The sequence below is a fragment of the Olea europaea genome, unplaced genomic scaffold (genome assembly GCF_002742605.1).
Source record: "Olea europaea var. sylvestris unplaced genomic scaffold, O_europaea_v1 scaffold18, whole genome shotgun sequence".
In the NCBI taxonomy this organism is placed as follows: Eukaryota; Viridiplantae; Streptophyta; class Magnoliopsida; order Lamiales; family Oleaceae; genus Olea; species Olea europaea.
In genome coordinates this window covers 1,641,409-1,647,639 of record NW_019235741.1, presented here as the reverse complement: position 1 = coordinate 1,647,639, position 6,231 = coordinate 1,641,409, and positions in this window count along the sequence as shown.

Here is a 6,231-nt window from a genome sequence, read left to right as displayed (position 1 = left end):
TGACACTGGACAACAATGCAAGTGTCAAGCAACGTGTCAAAATCATTGTACAAATTTCAAAGTTCAATCGTTATGAACCTAGCTACATGTACATGTTAGTTTACATTTTGCCACGTGACATTACCCGATTGGACCGTTTAAATTTCAAGTAGTTTTCGCATCCAATTGACCCTTGACAACAGTGCATGTGTCAAACAACGTGTCAAAAATCAGAGTACAAATAGCAAAGTTCAATCGGTAAGGACCTTTGTACGTGTACAATAAGGTGTACACCTTAGTTTATACTTTGCCACGTGACATTACCCTGTTGGACAGTTTAAATTTCAAACAGTTTTCCCATCCAATTGACATTTGACAACAATGCAAGTGTCAAACAACTTGTCAAAAATCAGTGCACAAATAGCAAAGTTCAATCGGTAAGAAACTTGCTACATGGACTCTATCGTATACACTTTAGTTTACACTTTACCACGCGACATTACCCTGTTGGACAGTTTAAATTTCAAACAGTTTTGCCATCCAATTGACACTTGACAACAATGCAAGAGTCAAATAATGTGTCAAAAATCAGTATATAAATAGCAAAGTTAAATAATTATGAACCTTGCTACACGTACACTTTAGTTTACACTTTACCACGCGACATTACCCTATTGGACAGTTTAAATTTCAAACAGTTTTCTCATCCAATTGACACTTGAAAATAATGCAAGTGTTAAACAACGTATCCAAAATCAATGTACAAATAGCAAAGTTCAATCGTTAAGAACCTTGCTACAAGTACATTATGGCGTACACTTTAGTTTATACTTTGCCACGAGACATTACCCTGTTGGACAGTTTGAATTTCAAGCAGTTTTCCAATCCAATTGATACTTGACAATAATGGAAGTGTCAAACAACGTGTTGAAAATCAGTGTACAAATAGCAAAATTCAATTGGTAAAGACCTTGGTACATGTAGACTTGGTGTACACTTTAGTTTACACTTTGCCACACGACATTACCCTGTTGGACAGTTTAAATTTCAAACAATTTTCCCGTCCAATTGACACTTGACAACATTGCAAGTGTCAAACAACGTGCCCAAAATCAGTGTAGAAATAGCGAAGTTCAATCGGTAAGAAACTTGCTACATGGACACTATGGTGTACACTTTAGTTTACACTTTGCCACGTGACATTACCTTGTTGGACAGTTTAAATTTCAAACAGTTTATCCATCCAATTAACACTTGACAGCAATGCAAGTGTCAAACAACGTGTTAAAAATCTGCGTACAAATAGCAAAGTTCAATCGGTAAGAACCTTGCTACATGTGCACTATGGTGTACACACTTTAGTTTACACATTGCCACGTGATGTTACCCTGTTGGACATTTTAAATTTCAAACTATTTTCCCTTCCAATTGTCACTTGACAACAATGCAAATGTCAAACAACCTGTTGAAAATCTGTGTAAAAATGGCAATCTTCAATCGGTAAGGACCTTGCTAGATGTATCCTATAGTGTACACTTTAGTTTACACTTTACCACGTGACATTACCCTGTTGGACAGTTTAAATTTCAAACAATTTTGTCATCCAATTGACACTTGACAATAATGCAAGTGTCAAACAACGTGTCAAAATCATTGTACAAATTACAAAGTTTAATCGTTATGAACCTTACTACATGTACACATTAGTTTATGTAACGTCCCGACCCCTTGTGGACCGGAACACTGCTTACTATACTTAACTAACCGGTGGTTTAGTCATAGGAGAATATGTTTTAGCGGAAGCTTAATTTTTACAATGATAATTTTAACAACAACCTTTCGAATACTTTAAATAAAACACTGAATAAAAAAATACGAAATGTAATTTATTTGAAGAAAATACAACTTGTTCTCATGTTCAGCGTTATTCAAATACTTTAAAGAAATAGCATTGAAAACGTTCACAAAAATAAATTTAAATAACTTGTTCAACGGGTTTTCCATGGGCTCGTTGCACCACTCTCCATCTTTTCCATCATCCAGGCCCAAGGTAGAATCATATCAATCTGTAGAGAAGGGGTTAAACCCGTGAGTAAAAAAAACTCAATAGATATCATTGGTGCATTCGTGATCAAGCTATATATTTCAAAGCTGTAACTTTAGAAACCTTTTCATATTAGGATTTTCGGTAGAATCCCAAACACGTAGAGTCATGACTTAACACAACGCCTCGACCGGAAGTACATACCATACCCAGAGGTACCATTAGACATGGAGGTGTATGCCGTACCGGAGGTACCATTAGACATACAAATATTAACATAAATCTTCATTTGCTAGAAACTTATAACTTAACATGAATTAACACTTTGCACCTCTACCTATCTTGATTGATGCTTTGAACCTTGTTGAAAAATGCACTCCTTTGATGTTTAAAAAAAAAAAAACTCTCCATTGAGAATTGATGCTTAGAAAACACTTCTTGATAGCACAAAACTTCTAGGAAAAATTAATTTTCCTCCCTCTCCTTTCTCTTTTTCCTAGACTTGAAAACTCTCTCTTTTATGCTTAGAAGTTTTTGTCTTGGTGTGAAAAATGTGTATGCATTGGGGCCTAATTATAGGTGAAAATCTCACGAATTAAGGGCAAGTGAAGGGCCTAATACTCATTAATATGGGTACCATTAATGTGGGAGTTATAGGTTTAAGAAGGTGCTAGAAAATCGTGTAGGAATTTGACTTTTCATATTCCGCGTACTTCGGTTGATACTGTATAGCTTTTAGTATTTCTATCAAAACTTTTTCTCCGGATATCTGATTGAGGTAATTCAAAGTGCGTTGGAAAGCTAACTTAAAGAACTACAAAATTTTCTTTAGATATCATTTTCCAAGTCGAATGTTTTCTATGTCATAAATGGGTCTCAAATGAGACTAAAAATCTGACGTATACTTTAGCCATCCAATATTCATGTCTTAGTGCCACTAAGGTATTTAAAATTATTTGGGGTTCTACATCCCCCACACCTTAATTAACATTTCGTCCTCAAAATTTACCTTCTGATTGGGCGAATAGTGTTAGATACTTGTTTTTGGCTTCCTCTTTCCCTTCCCAAGTGGCCTCTTCTATTTCATGATTATTCCAATGTATTTTGACCAATTGAATTTCTTTGTTCCTTAGTTTATGCACCTTTCGATCCAATATCCTAATTGGTACCTCTTCATAGGATAAGTCCTTTTGTACTTTCACGGTCTGATAGTTCACTACATGATTAGGATCATGCACGTGTTTCTTGATCACTGATACATGGAACATGTTGTGCACTGCCGATAACTCAGGTGGGAGAGCTAACCGATAGGCTACATTTTCGATCCTATCAAGTATCTCGAATGGTTCGATATAGCAGGGTCGTAGCTTTCCTTTCTTGCCAAACCTATGTACACCTTTCATCGGTGCCACTTTCAGAAACACTTTTTCTCCAACTTTGAATTCTAAATCCTTCCTCCTTGTATCTGTATAGCTCTTCTGTTGATCCTGTGCTGCCTTTATCCTTGCACAGATCTTATCAATTGCCTCAACTATCCTTTCAATTATTTCTAGTCCCAAAACTCTCTTTTCCCCGACTTCATCCCAATGAACAGGGGACCTACATCTTTTACCATAGAGAGCTTCGTACGGTGCCATCCCAATAGTTGCTTGGAAGCTATTATTATATGCGAATTCTACTAGGGGTATGTATGACTCCCAACTACACCCTAGATCCAAAACACATGCTCTCAGCATGTCTTCCAAAGTTTGGATGGTCCTTTCAGACTGACCATCGGACTGAGGGTGATATGCAGTATTAAAGTTCAGCTTCATTCCCATAGCTCCTTAGAGACTTTTCCAAAAATTTGGATGTGAACCTTGGGCCTCTGCCAGACACAATGGACACAGGTACGCCATGTAATCTCACAACCTCCTTAATGTACAACTGTGCCAATTGGTCTAAACTGAATGTCATTTTCACCGGAAGAAAATGAGTTGACTTTGTTAATCGATCCACTATTACCCATACAACGTTGTTTCCTCTTGCTGACTTCGAAAATCCAACCACAAAGTCCATTGTGATATTTTCCCATTTCCATTTGGGTATGTCCAGTGGATTTAACAATCCAGTCGGTCTTTGGTGTTCTACCTTAACCTATTGACATACCATGCACTTTTCCACGTACAACCCTATTCTTCTTTTCATATTTCTCCACCAAAATGTATCTCGGAGGTCTCGATACATTTTCATACCATCGGGATGTGAGGTGTACGGGGTGGAGTGGGCCTCTTTTAATATCTTGTTTCTCAAGGCTTCATCCTTAGGCACACAAATTCTCCCCTTAAACATTAGTGTCTAATCTGAAGCTATTCCAAAATCCTTTCTCTTATCAGTACCAATTTCATTCTTGATCTTCAACAAGAATGGGTCATTACCTTGTGTCTCTATAATTCGATCTTTAAGAGTAGGTTGAATTATAAAAGCTGCTAGACGAGCAGTGACTTGTCCTGGTATGGTAACCACTTCGATCTGCAACTTTTCCAAGTCCTTAAATAACTCCATTTGAAAAGTGGGTAGTGACACCAACTGTCCTATTGATTTTCTACTTAAGGCGTCGACCACAACATTAGCCTTACCTGGATGGTAATGGATAGTGCAATCGTAATCATTCACCAATTCCAACCATCATCTTTGTCGTATATTCAATTCCTTCTGTGTGAATAAATATTTGAGACTCTTGTGATCTGTGTAGATATCACACTTCCCTCCATACAAGTAATGTCGCCATATCTTCAAGGCGTATTCTACCGCCGCAAGTTCTAAATCATGTGTCAGGTAGTTCCGCTCATATTTCTTCAATTGTCTTGATGTAAAGGCTATGACTTTTCCATTCTGCATCAGCACACATCCCAATCCTTGCTTGGATGCATCACTGTATATAACAAACCCTTCCGCACCCTCAGGTATTGTTAACATGGGTGCTGATATCAACCTCTGTTTAAGTTCTTGGAAACTTTGTTCACATTTATCCATCCATTGGAATTTTACTCCCTTTCTTGTAAGCTGCGTCATTGGTCCAGTTATTTTGGAGAATCCTTCTATGAATCTCCGATAATATCCTGTTAATCCTAGAAAGCTCCGTACCTCGCTAGCATTAGTTAGTGCTTTCTAGTTGGTTTCTGTTTCCACTTTCGCTGGATCTACCTCAATCCCTTGGGCAGTGACTATATGTCCAAGAAATCCAACTCGTTCAAGCCAGAGCTCACACTTCTTGAATTTGGCATACAGCTTCTCCTTGCGTAATACCTCTAATGCTATTCTTAAGTGCTCTTCATGTTGCTCCTTACTCTTGGAATATATCAGAATGTCATCAATGAAAACTATGATAAATTTATCCAAGTATTGATGAAATACAAGATTCATGAGGTCCATGAACACTGCAGGTGCATTGGTTAGCCCAAACAGCATCACTGTAAACTCGTAGTGTCCATAACGATTTCTGAAAGCTGTCTTGGGTATATCCTTTGACTTTACTTTCAATTGATGGTATCCCGATCGTAAGTCGATCTTGGAAAATACCTTAGCTCCTTTCAGTTGATCTAACAGATCCTCAATTCTCGGGAGTGGGTACTTATTCTTGATAGTTAATCGATTTAACTCCCTATAATCAATGCACATCCTCATGCTTCCATCCTTTTTCTTCACGAACAACACCGGCGCACCCCATGGAGATACACTTGGCCGAATAAAGCCCATATCTAGGAGTTCTTGCAACTGCTTCTTTAACTCTTGTATTTCCTTTGGGACCATTCGGTATGGGGCTTTTGACACTGGTGTCGCTCCGAGAATTAGGTCTATGGTGAATTCCACTTGCCTATCTAGTGGAATACCAAATAGATCTTCTGAAAACACATCTACAAATTTCCGTACTATTGGTACGTCTTAAACCTTTATCGTCTCCTGTTTTCCTCCTGAGATGTTTACTAAATATCCTTGACATGTTTCTTTTCTCAACGTCTTCTCAGCTTGTAAAGCCGATACTAGTCGAATAAGGGGTTTCGTCTTCATTCAAAGGAACGAAAATGGTTTCTCTCCTGGTTTCTGAAGTGATACCTCCCTTTCCTTACATCGGATGGTGGCGTAATTACAACCCAATCAATCCATGCCTAGTATTACATCAAAATCCTTCATTTCTATCATGTATAGGCTCGCTTCCATTGGTCTTC